Raw genomic sequence first — 10,089 nt, forward strand, 5'->3', positions numbered from 1 at the left:
CCTACATTTGTTTTTATAGTCACAGACATGTTTTTGTTTTTTTTTTTGAGGTGGAATCTTGCTCTGTCACCCAGGCTGAAGTTCAGTGGCGTGATCTCAGCTCACTGCAACTTCCGACTCCCTGGTTCAAGCAATTCTCCTGCCTCAGCCTCCCAAGTAGCTGGGATTTACAGGCGTGTGCCACCACGCCTGGCTAATTTTTGTATTTTTTTTTTAGTAGAGATGGGGTTTCACCATGTTGGCCAGGACAGTCTCGACCTCCTGACCTCATGATCTGCCCACCTCAGCCTCCCAAAGTGCAGAGATAGCAGGCGTGAGCCACCACTCCCGGCCACAGATATGTTTTTTGATGAGATGCCAAACAATCCAATAGGAAAATAAGTTTTTAAAAATAAATGATGGGGAAAAAATAAAATAAAATAAAAATGATGGGGGCTGGGCAGGGTGGCTCACATCTGTAATCCCAGCACTTTGGGAAGCCAAGGCGGGCAGATCACTAGAGGTCAGAGACCAGCCTGGTCAACATGGTGAAACCCCATCTCTACTAATAATACAAAAAAAAAAAAAAAAAATTAGCTGGGCGTGGTGGTGTGTACCTGTAGTCCCAGCTACTCGGAAGGCTGAGGCAGGAGAATCACTTGAATGTGGGAGGCAGAGGTTGCAGTGAGCTGAGATTGGGCCACTGCACTCTAGCCTGGGCGACAGAGTGAAACTGTCTCAAAAAAATAAAAATAAAATAAATAAATAAATGATGGGGCTGAGGCAGAGGCTCAGGCCTGTAATCCCAGCACTTTGGGAGCCCAGGGAGGAAGGATCCCTTGAGCCCAGGAGTTGAAGGTCAGCCTGGGCCACACAGTGAGATCTTGTCTCCACAAAAAAAAAAATGTTTTTTAATTAGCCAGGTGTGGTAGTGTGTGCCTGTGGTCCCAACTACATGGGAGGTGGAGGTGGGAGGATCACTTGAGCCCAGGAGTTGGAGGCTCAGTGAGCTATGACCATGCCACTGCACTCCAGCCTGGGTGACGTAGTGAGACACTATAAGAAGGGCAGGGCAGGGAAGAAGGGCAGGGCAGGGCAGGGGGGAAGGGAAGAGGGAAGGGAAGGGAAGAGGGAAGGGAAAGGAAGAAGGAAGAGAAGGCAAAAGGGAAGGGAAGAGAAGGGGGAGTGAAGGCAATAGGGGAGGGAAGAGGGGAGGGAAGAGGAGAGGGAAGAGGGGAGGGAAGGGAGGGGAGGGAAGAGAAGAGAAGGGAAGGGGAGAAGGAGAGGAGGGAGAGGAGAGGAGAAAGACAAATTACGAACTGGGTAGAAATATTTCCAAACACGTGGCAAAGGACTGGTATGTAAGATATATAAAGAATGACCACAGCTGGATGCAGTGGCTCACGCCTGTGATCCCAGCACTTTGGGAGACAGAGGCAGGCAGATTGCTTGAGCTCTAGGAGTTTGAGACCAGCCTGGGCAACATGGCAAAACCTGGTGATATGGTTTGAAGTTGTGTCCCCACCCAAATCTGTTGAATTGTAATCCCCAGTGTTGGAGGAAGTGATTGGATCATGGGGGTGGATTTCCCCCTTGCTGTTCTTGTGATAGTGCATTCTCATGAGATCTTGTTGTTAAAAGTATGTAGCACCTCTTCCTTCACTCTCTTCCTCCTTCTCTGGCCATGTAAGACGTGCCTGCTTCCCCTTCACCTTCTGCCATGATGTTAATTTTCCTGAGGTCTTCCAAGCCATGCTTCCTGTACAGCTTGCAGAACTGTGAGTCAATTAAACCTCTTCTTTTTTCCTTTTCTTTTTTTGAAATGTAGTCTCACTCTGTTGCTAGGCTGGAGTGCAGTGGCGCGATCTCAGCTCACTGCAACCTCCACCTCCCAGGTTCAAGCGATTCTCCTGCCTCAGCCTCCCGAGTAGCTGGGACTACAGGCATGCGCCACCACACCCAGCTAATAGGATAGACAAAACCAGAGATACAGTTGTCTGGAGCTGGGAGGTGTGGTGGGGCACGGGGATGGAGCAGGAGGGAACTTTCTGGGATGATGGCAATTTTTCCATTTCAGTAAGAGTCTGGTGTAAGCCTTTGTCAAAATTCAGCAAACATACACTTAAGATGTGTGAATTTCATTGTATATAAATTTTACAGCAAAAGAATGAACTTTAAATATTGAATTCTAGTTAATAACATACATTGTGAAGCTTTTAGCGAGAGGGCTCTGATGTCTGTAATTTGCTTTGAAATGTACCAAAAAGGAGATGGATTAATGGGTGGAGAGAGGGATGGAAAGATAAACTGATATGTGAAGAGCCCAGCAGAGTAAAAAATTAAGGGTAGGCCGGTGCAGTAGCTCATGCCTGTAATCCCAGCACTTTGAGAGGCAGAAATAGGCGGATGGGTTGAGCCCAGGAGTTCGAGACCAGCCTGGGCAACATGGTAAAACTCCAGGTGTGGTGGTACATGCCTGTAGTCCCAGCTACTTGGGAGGCTGAGATGGGAGGATCGCTTGAGCCCAGGAGGTTGAGGCTGCAATGAGCTGTGATCACCATCCTGGGCGAGAGTGAGACCCTGTCTCAAAAAAAAAAAAAAAAAAGTTAAGGGTAGAATCTAGGTGGAGGCTATACCAGTGTTCACTGTAAAACTCTTTCAACTTCAGCTGTATGTTTGAAATTTTTTATAGTAAAATGTTAAAAAAAACTTCAACAACATTGCATGTATTTGTTTTTAGAGTTTTAATTTTGGCACGAGATGCTATTGATGAGATTTTTTCATTTAAAGTTTCCTTTTAAAAGTAATTCATTTAAATAAAAAAGGGGCTCTATTTAAGAAAAGAGACTAAGTGAGTACAGTATAAATGGTCACAGATCCCGTAGTGCTCATGAAGGCAATGAGTGAACGGAGTAAGTCTGGGAGGATGAGTAGGGAGTTGGGAACACCACTGTCTCTAGGGCAACCTGGGTTTAAATTTCAGCCCGCTGCCTCCCAGCGGTGTGACCTTGGACAGGCCTCATGTAGGAAATGGGATGATACAATCTCCGAAGGGAGGTCTGTGAGTATGAATGAGAGAACCCAGGGAGAGCGTAGTTTGGAGGCCTCAGTAAGCGGCACCTCCCTCGCACTGAGGGGAGAAAGGCAGAGGACATTCCCTTCTGGGAAAACAGTTTCAAGAATACAACTGGGGCAGGGAGTATATGTGTGTGCACTGGGGCTAGGCAGTGGGAGAGAGTCAAAGATGGCCCACCAGACTGAATGGGGAGTAAGGAAGCAGAAAGAGCCAGTACAGAGCACCCACACAGTCACTTAGATGGCCAACTATTTCTGCTTCTCCAGCACATCCTCCTCATGAGAAATGTAATGCCTACCCTCGGTGCGGGTGGACGGATCTTGGAGCCCCAGGCTCCAGGACTATGTGATACAGCTTCTATTTCCTGGAGCACACCTGGGTTTGGGAGTTTGCTTCTTTTAACATCCCAGATCTTCCAGAAGCCTGGGCAGAGAACCAAGAACTCTCCACTTTGCACAAGAGAGACAGACCTAATTCATTAAAATTCTTCTCCCCAGCCACAGGGCATCCAGCCACCTGGAAAGCGGGACTAAACCTTCAGGCACACTGAACTTGGGAGGGGAAAAAATCTGTCATCACAGCGGGAGGCCCAAGACGCCTCTGACTCCTGCACCCATATAGCTCTCACTGTTAGGAAGGTTTACTCTGAGTTCTGAAATCAGATGGATCCATCAACTGATTTTTTTTTTTTTTTTTTACTTTTTGTTTTTTGAGATGGAGCCTCATTCTGTTGCCCACCCAGGCTGGAGTGTAGTGGTGCAATCTTGGCTCACTGCCACCTCTGCCTCCCGGGTTCAAGCCATTCTCCTGCCTCAGCCTCCAGAGTAGGTGGGACTATAGGTGTGCACCACCACGCCCAGCTAACTTTTTGTATTTTTAGTAGAGATGGGGTTTCATGGGGTTTGACCAGGCTGGTCTTGAACCCCTGGCCTCAAGTAATCTGCCTGCCTTGGCCTCCCAAGGTGCTGGGATTACAGGCATGAACCATACTCGTTTCTTAAACAATTAGGAACACCCTCTATATGCCAAGGGGTGTGCTAGGCTCCAGGATATAAAGTCAACAAAAAATAGATCTAGTCCTTCCTTGTCTTCACGGGGCTTAAAATTCTGGTGGGGAGACAGGCATTCATGGGAGAACTACCATATGGATTTAAAATGGAGACTGGGTATGGTGGCTCACATCTGTAATCCCAGCACTTTGTGGGGCTGAGGCAGGTGGATCGCCTGAGCTTAGGAGTTTGAGACCACCCTGGGCAACACGGTGAAACCCTGTCTCTACAAAAATACAAAAAATTAGCTGGGCATGGTGGTGGGCACCTGTAGTCCTAGCTACTTGGGAGGCTGAGGCACGAGAATCACTTGAGCCTGGGAGGCAGAGGTTGCAGTGAGCCGAGATCATACTACTGCACTCCAGCCTGGGTGACAGAGCCAGACTCCATCTCAAAAATAAATGAATAAATAAATAAATAAAATGTAGACGTTAGGCCAGGTGCGGTAGCTCATGTCTATAAGCCTAGCATTTTGGGAGGCCAAGGCAGGCGGATCAGTTGAGCCCAGGAGTTCAAGACCAGCCTGGGCAACATAGTGAGACCCCCATCTCTACAAATAAAAAAATAAATAAATTAGCCTACTTGGGAGGCTGAGTGGGAGGATTGCTTGAGTCTGGGAAGTCAAGGCTGCAGTGGGCCACTGTAGGTTGTGTTAAGAATTTTCATTTTTTAAGGGCAATGAGCAGCCACAGAAGGGTGTTAAGAAAGTGGAAGACATGTTCAGACCAGGGTATTGAAATTCAAGTGACCCTTGAACAGTAAGTTTGAACTGCATGGGTCCACTTATATACCAATTTTTCTTTTCTTTCGTTTTTTTAGAGACAGGGTTTCATTCCGTTGCACAGGTTGGCATGCAGTGGTGTGATTATTGCTCACTGCAGGCTCAACCCATGGGACTCAAGCAATCTACCCACCTCAGCCTCCCAAGTAGCTGGGACCACAGGTGTGAGCCACCATGGCTGGCTCTTTTTTTTTTTGAGACGGAGTCTTGCTCTGTCGCTCAGGCTGGAGTGCAGTGGTGTGATCTTGGCTCACTGCAATCTCCGCCTCCTGGGTTCATGACATTCTCCTGCCTCAGCCTCCCGAGTAGCTGGGACTACAGGTGCCCACCACTATGCCCAGCTAATTTTTTGTAATTTTTTTGTTTTTTTTAGTAGAGATGGGGTTTCACCGTGTTAGCCAGGATGGCCTCGATCTCCTGACCTCGTGATCCGCCCACCTCGGGGTCCCAAACTGCTGGGATTACAGGCGTGAGCCACCGCGCCTGGCCTTTTTTTTTTTTTTTTTTTTTTGAGACAGAGTCTGCTCTATTTATTGCCCAGGCTGGAGTGCAGTGGTGCGATCTCAGCTCACTGCAACCTCTGCCCCCGGGTTCAAGCGATTCTCCTGCCTTAGCCTCCCGAGTAGCTGAGACTACATGTGCACACCACCATGCCTGGCTAATTTTTTGTATTTTTAGCAGAAATGGGACTTCACCATGTTAGCCAGGATGGCCTCGAACTCCTGACCTCAGGGGATCTGCGCACCTCGGCCTCCCAAAGTGCTGGGATTATAGCTGTGAGCCTTCACGCCCGGCCATGCCTAGCTAATTTTTAAAAAAATATTTTTTGTAGAGACAGGGTCTCTCCAGGTTGTCCAAGCTGATCTTGAACTCCTCGACTCAAGCAATCCTCCCAACTCAGCCTCCCAAAGTGCTCGGACTACAGGTGTGAGTCACTGCGTCTGGCCTTATACACCGATTTTCTTTCACCTCCGTCAGCCCTGAGCTCCCATCTTGGCCTCCCAAAGTGCTGGGATTACAGATATGAACTGCTGTGGCTGGCTTATACACAGATTTTCTTCCACCTCTGTCACCCCAAGACAATTAAGCCCACCCATCCTCTTCCTCCACCTCCTCAGCCCACTCACTGTGAAGACAACAAAGATGAAGACTTTTATGATGATCCACTTCCACTTAATGAACAGTAAATGTATTTTTTCTTCTTTATGATGTTTTTAAGAGACAAGAGTCTGACTCTGTTGTCTAGGCCGGAGAGCACTGGTGTGGTCACAGCTCACTGTAGCCTCGACCTCCTGCCCCAGACCCCCAGTAGCTGGGACTACAAGGTGTGCCACCACACTTGCCTAACTTCAAAACTTTTTTTTGTGGAGCTGGGGTCTCATGCTGTCCAGACTGGTCTCCAACTCCTATCTTAGCCTCCTAAAGCTAATTACAGGTGTGAGATGCTGTGGCTGGCCTGATTTTCTTAATAGTATTTCTTTTCTCTAGCTAACTCTCTTCTAAGAATACAGTATATAATACATATAACATAAAATATATGTTAATCAACTGTTTTCAGTAAGGCTTTTGGTCAACAGCAGGCTATTAGTAAAGTTTTTGGAGAATCAAGGTATACGCAGATTTTCGACGATGCGGGGGTTGGCGCCCCAACCCCCGTGTTGTTCAAGGGTTAACTGCACACTCATTTGGGAGCTGCAGGCAGAGAACAGATTCAAGGGAAGGCCGGATGATGAAGGCAGATCAGATGGCCGTACCTGTTGTCCATCAGAGAGATGAGAGTACCTTTGACTACAGTGATGGTGCTAGAGATCGGAAGAAGTGATGGATTCAAGAGCTATTTTGGAGCTAAGTCAACAGGCCTTGGGTAATAGCCACGGAGGGAGAAGGAGCAGCATAGGACAATTCCTAGCTTGAGCAACTGGATGACTGGTGATGCCATTCACCGAGGCTCTCACAATGAGGGAGTTTTTGGTGAATAGAACAGGGAGGGAGGGTGGCCTGGCTGAGTTTGAAGGGTTTTTCAGCCTCTTTCAAAGGAGGAGTCAAGTTGGCAGTTAGATATGCAAGCTGGAGCTCAGAGGAAGATGTGAGAACTGTCCACATATAGGCGGTGATGGTTACCCTGGTATGGGTGAGATCACTAGAGAGAGTATCCAGAGGAGAGAGGAGGCTCCTAGGAGAGAACTGTGAAGAATTCCAAATAGAATGACTGGAAAGAGGATGGTGTGCCTCACAGAGGCAGAAGCATGGCTGGAGAGGCAGAAGGAAACAGAATAATGAAAATCAAGGGAAGTGGAGGTGTCCATAATTGGTCAGAGGCAAAGATAAAATTTTAATAAAGCCTGTTGGATTAGCAACACGGAAGTCACAGGTGACTTTAGTTAGAGATGCTTTCATAGCATAATGAGGTGGAAACATGGATAGATTAAGATAAAGAATGAATGAGATTTTAAGAAAGTGGAGACAAGTATAGTCAACCCCTTGGAGAAGCTGGATTACGAAGGGGAGGAAAGGAAAAGAAGAGTCAGCCAAGCGCGGTAGCTCACGCCTGTAATCCCAGCACTTTGGAAGGCCAAGGCGGGCGGATTACTTGAGGTCGGGAGTTTGAGACCAGCCTGGCCAACATGGTGAAACCCTTCTCTACTAAAAATAAAAAATTAGTTGGGTGTGGCGGCACATGCCTGTAGTCCCAGCTATTCGGGAGGCTAGGGCAGGAGAATCGCTTGAACCCGGGAGGCGGAGGTTGCAGTGAGCCGAGATTGCACCACTGCACTCCAACCTGGGCGACAGAGTGAGACTCTGTCTCAAAAAAAAAAAAAAAAAGAAAGAAAGAAATTCTTTCTTTCAGGTACGGCCATCTGATCTGCCTTCATCTGATCTGCCTTTCTTTGGATTTGACAAAGAAGCCGGGGCTTGGGAGTAGGACTGAGCCGAGTGGGACAGATGAGCATACAAGAGGCAGGCTGCTAGTGACGGCGCGGAACAAGGTAAAGGCAGAACCCAAAGTCCCTGTGTCATAGGACAATGGGTGTGCAGATGTGGGAGGTAAGGGAGTTCCTCTCTGAGGGCTTCAATGTCCTCTGATGGAAGTCAGTGAGGTCATCGGAGAATGGAGAGAAGTCACAGGTTTGAGGAATGGCTGAGAGGTTTGACCCAGTCATTGTGGAGCATGGAAGAGCAGACTGGCCAAAGACATACAGCATGTGCAAAGGTCCTGTGTCAGGAGGAATTCTGGAAACGGTGAGGTTGAAAGACTGACTATCTTAGAGGCTGGACCACAGAAACTGAGGGCCTGGCCAAGATGAGGTCTGATACACTAAGATGTGCCAGCGATAGCCTATGAGCCTGCTACACTAAGAGGTGCTGGTCAGGATCCAATAGACAATGATGGGGAAATGAATAAAGCACAAAATCCCCCTTGACTTAACACAGGGAAGGCTTACTTCTCATTCACAAGTAGTTTGCAAGAGTTTAGGTGCCCCTCCTCCTTCATGTGCCACATTGTCTGGACGTGTGGTCTCCGGGATGTCTGCAGCAGGGTAACAGCAGGCTGCAACTCAAGATGTTTCCAAGGACCAGGCCTGGAAGTGGCTTCATTGCTTTCACTTACACTCTATTGGCTGGACCCAATCACATAGCATCAGCCTTGTTATCAGGGAGGCTCCTTCTTTTTTTTTTTTTGAAATAGAGTCTCACTTTGTTGCCCAGGCTGGAGTGCAGTGGCACCATCTCAGCTCACTGCAACCTCTGCCTCCTGGGTTCAAGCAATTCTCTTGCCTCAGCCTCCCGAGTAGCTGGGATTACAGGCGCCCGCCACCACACCTGGCTAATTTTTTACATTTTTGGTAGAGACGGGGTTTCACCATATTGGCCGGGCTGGTCTAGAACTCCTGACCTCAAGTGATCTGTCTGCCTCGGCCTCCCAAACTGCTGGGATTACAGGTATTAGCCACCGCACCTGGCCCGGAGAGTCTGCTTCTAATTTCCTATATGCTCAGCGCATTTCCTGGATGCTACAGGAAATGGTCTTTCTATATGCTCAGGAAGAACAAATGGTGTGGCGGGTGGACACCATCATCTCTGCCACAATCCACCCTTCTGTTTGCCAAACCATCAAGTTTTTCTTTTCACTCCGGGAACACACTCACCCTCTTCCCGAGGGACCCAAAGTCCTATCTAGTCCTTGTATCTGGCTCAAAGCCCAGGGTCCCTGGTGATGTGCAATAGTCACACGTCATCCAATGTGGCTCTTCTCAGTCCAGTGAGCCATGACCAAAAAGACAGGCAAGTTGCCCCCCTCACCCCGTGCCACACAGTGGTGGAGCAGGGACAGGACTCAGGGGAGAGCCGTCCATTAAATGCCGGTGCTGCTCCCCAGGAGACACTCTCCTTATCCACTCTCCACACGGGCCCTGGCTCTTCTCTCTGGGACATTCCTCCTTTTCCATCACCCTCTCTGGCTACAGCTGAAATGGGAGTGGCAGAGCCTGTCCTCCCTGGGGGCTGAGCACCGTCCCTCCTGCTCATGGATGACTGGAGGCCCAAGAGTGGTTTTATAGCTGGAACTGTCCAAAGGGCTGGCTCCCGGTTCCCTGGCGATACAATTCTTTACATAGTTAGTGTCTAACCTACTTGCTCTGGTCAGTTTTGTGGGCCAGTGGCCAAGCTCACACGTGCCACGTCTTTTCCTAGATCCAGCTCTTAGGTCTAGGAAAGGATGCCTGTTCATCCTTTCTGCCTGGCCTTTCTACTCAATGGCCAGCTTGAGGCTATTTGGAACAATAAATAGGAGGCTCACCTTTAACCTGCCCCTTGTCCTGAGTAACTGCATCTAAGAGAAAAGTTTTACCGGGCTTTTCTTGCCCAGATGAGTCTTATATCTCATCTCTTCCTATTTGGGGTGTAGCAGATTTTCCAACCCTGAAAGACCCTGGGTTTCTGGACTTTATTTCCTTTCATTACTGCTCAAACACCACGTAATCCTCACCTGAGCTCATCCCTTCCTTATAAATCCTCAACAAATATAGCCTACAGTAGCCAAGAGAGATGACAAGTTTTCTGCTTTCCAACCACGTTGCCTTTGGCTGTCAGCCTGGAAGGCACATGGGATACCCTCCCAAGTTACAGCAGGCAGTAGTTTTACCAAACATTTTGCTAATGCATAACACAGATATCCAACTTTCCAAGGGTCCGACATCAGTTTG

Source organism: Colobus angolensis, unplaced genomic scaffold (genome assembly GCF_000951035.1).
Source record: "Colobus angolensis palliatus isolate OR3802 unplaced genomic scaffold, Cang.pa_1.0 Scaffold21, whole genome shotgun sequence".
NCBI lineage: Eukaryota > Metazoa > Chordata > Mammalia > Primates > Cercopithecidae > Colobus > Colobus angolensis.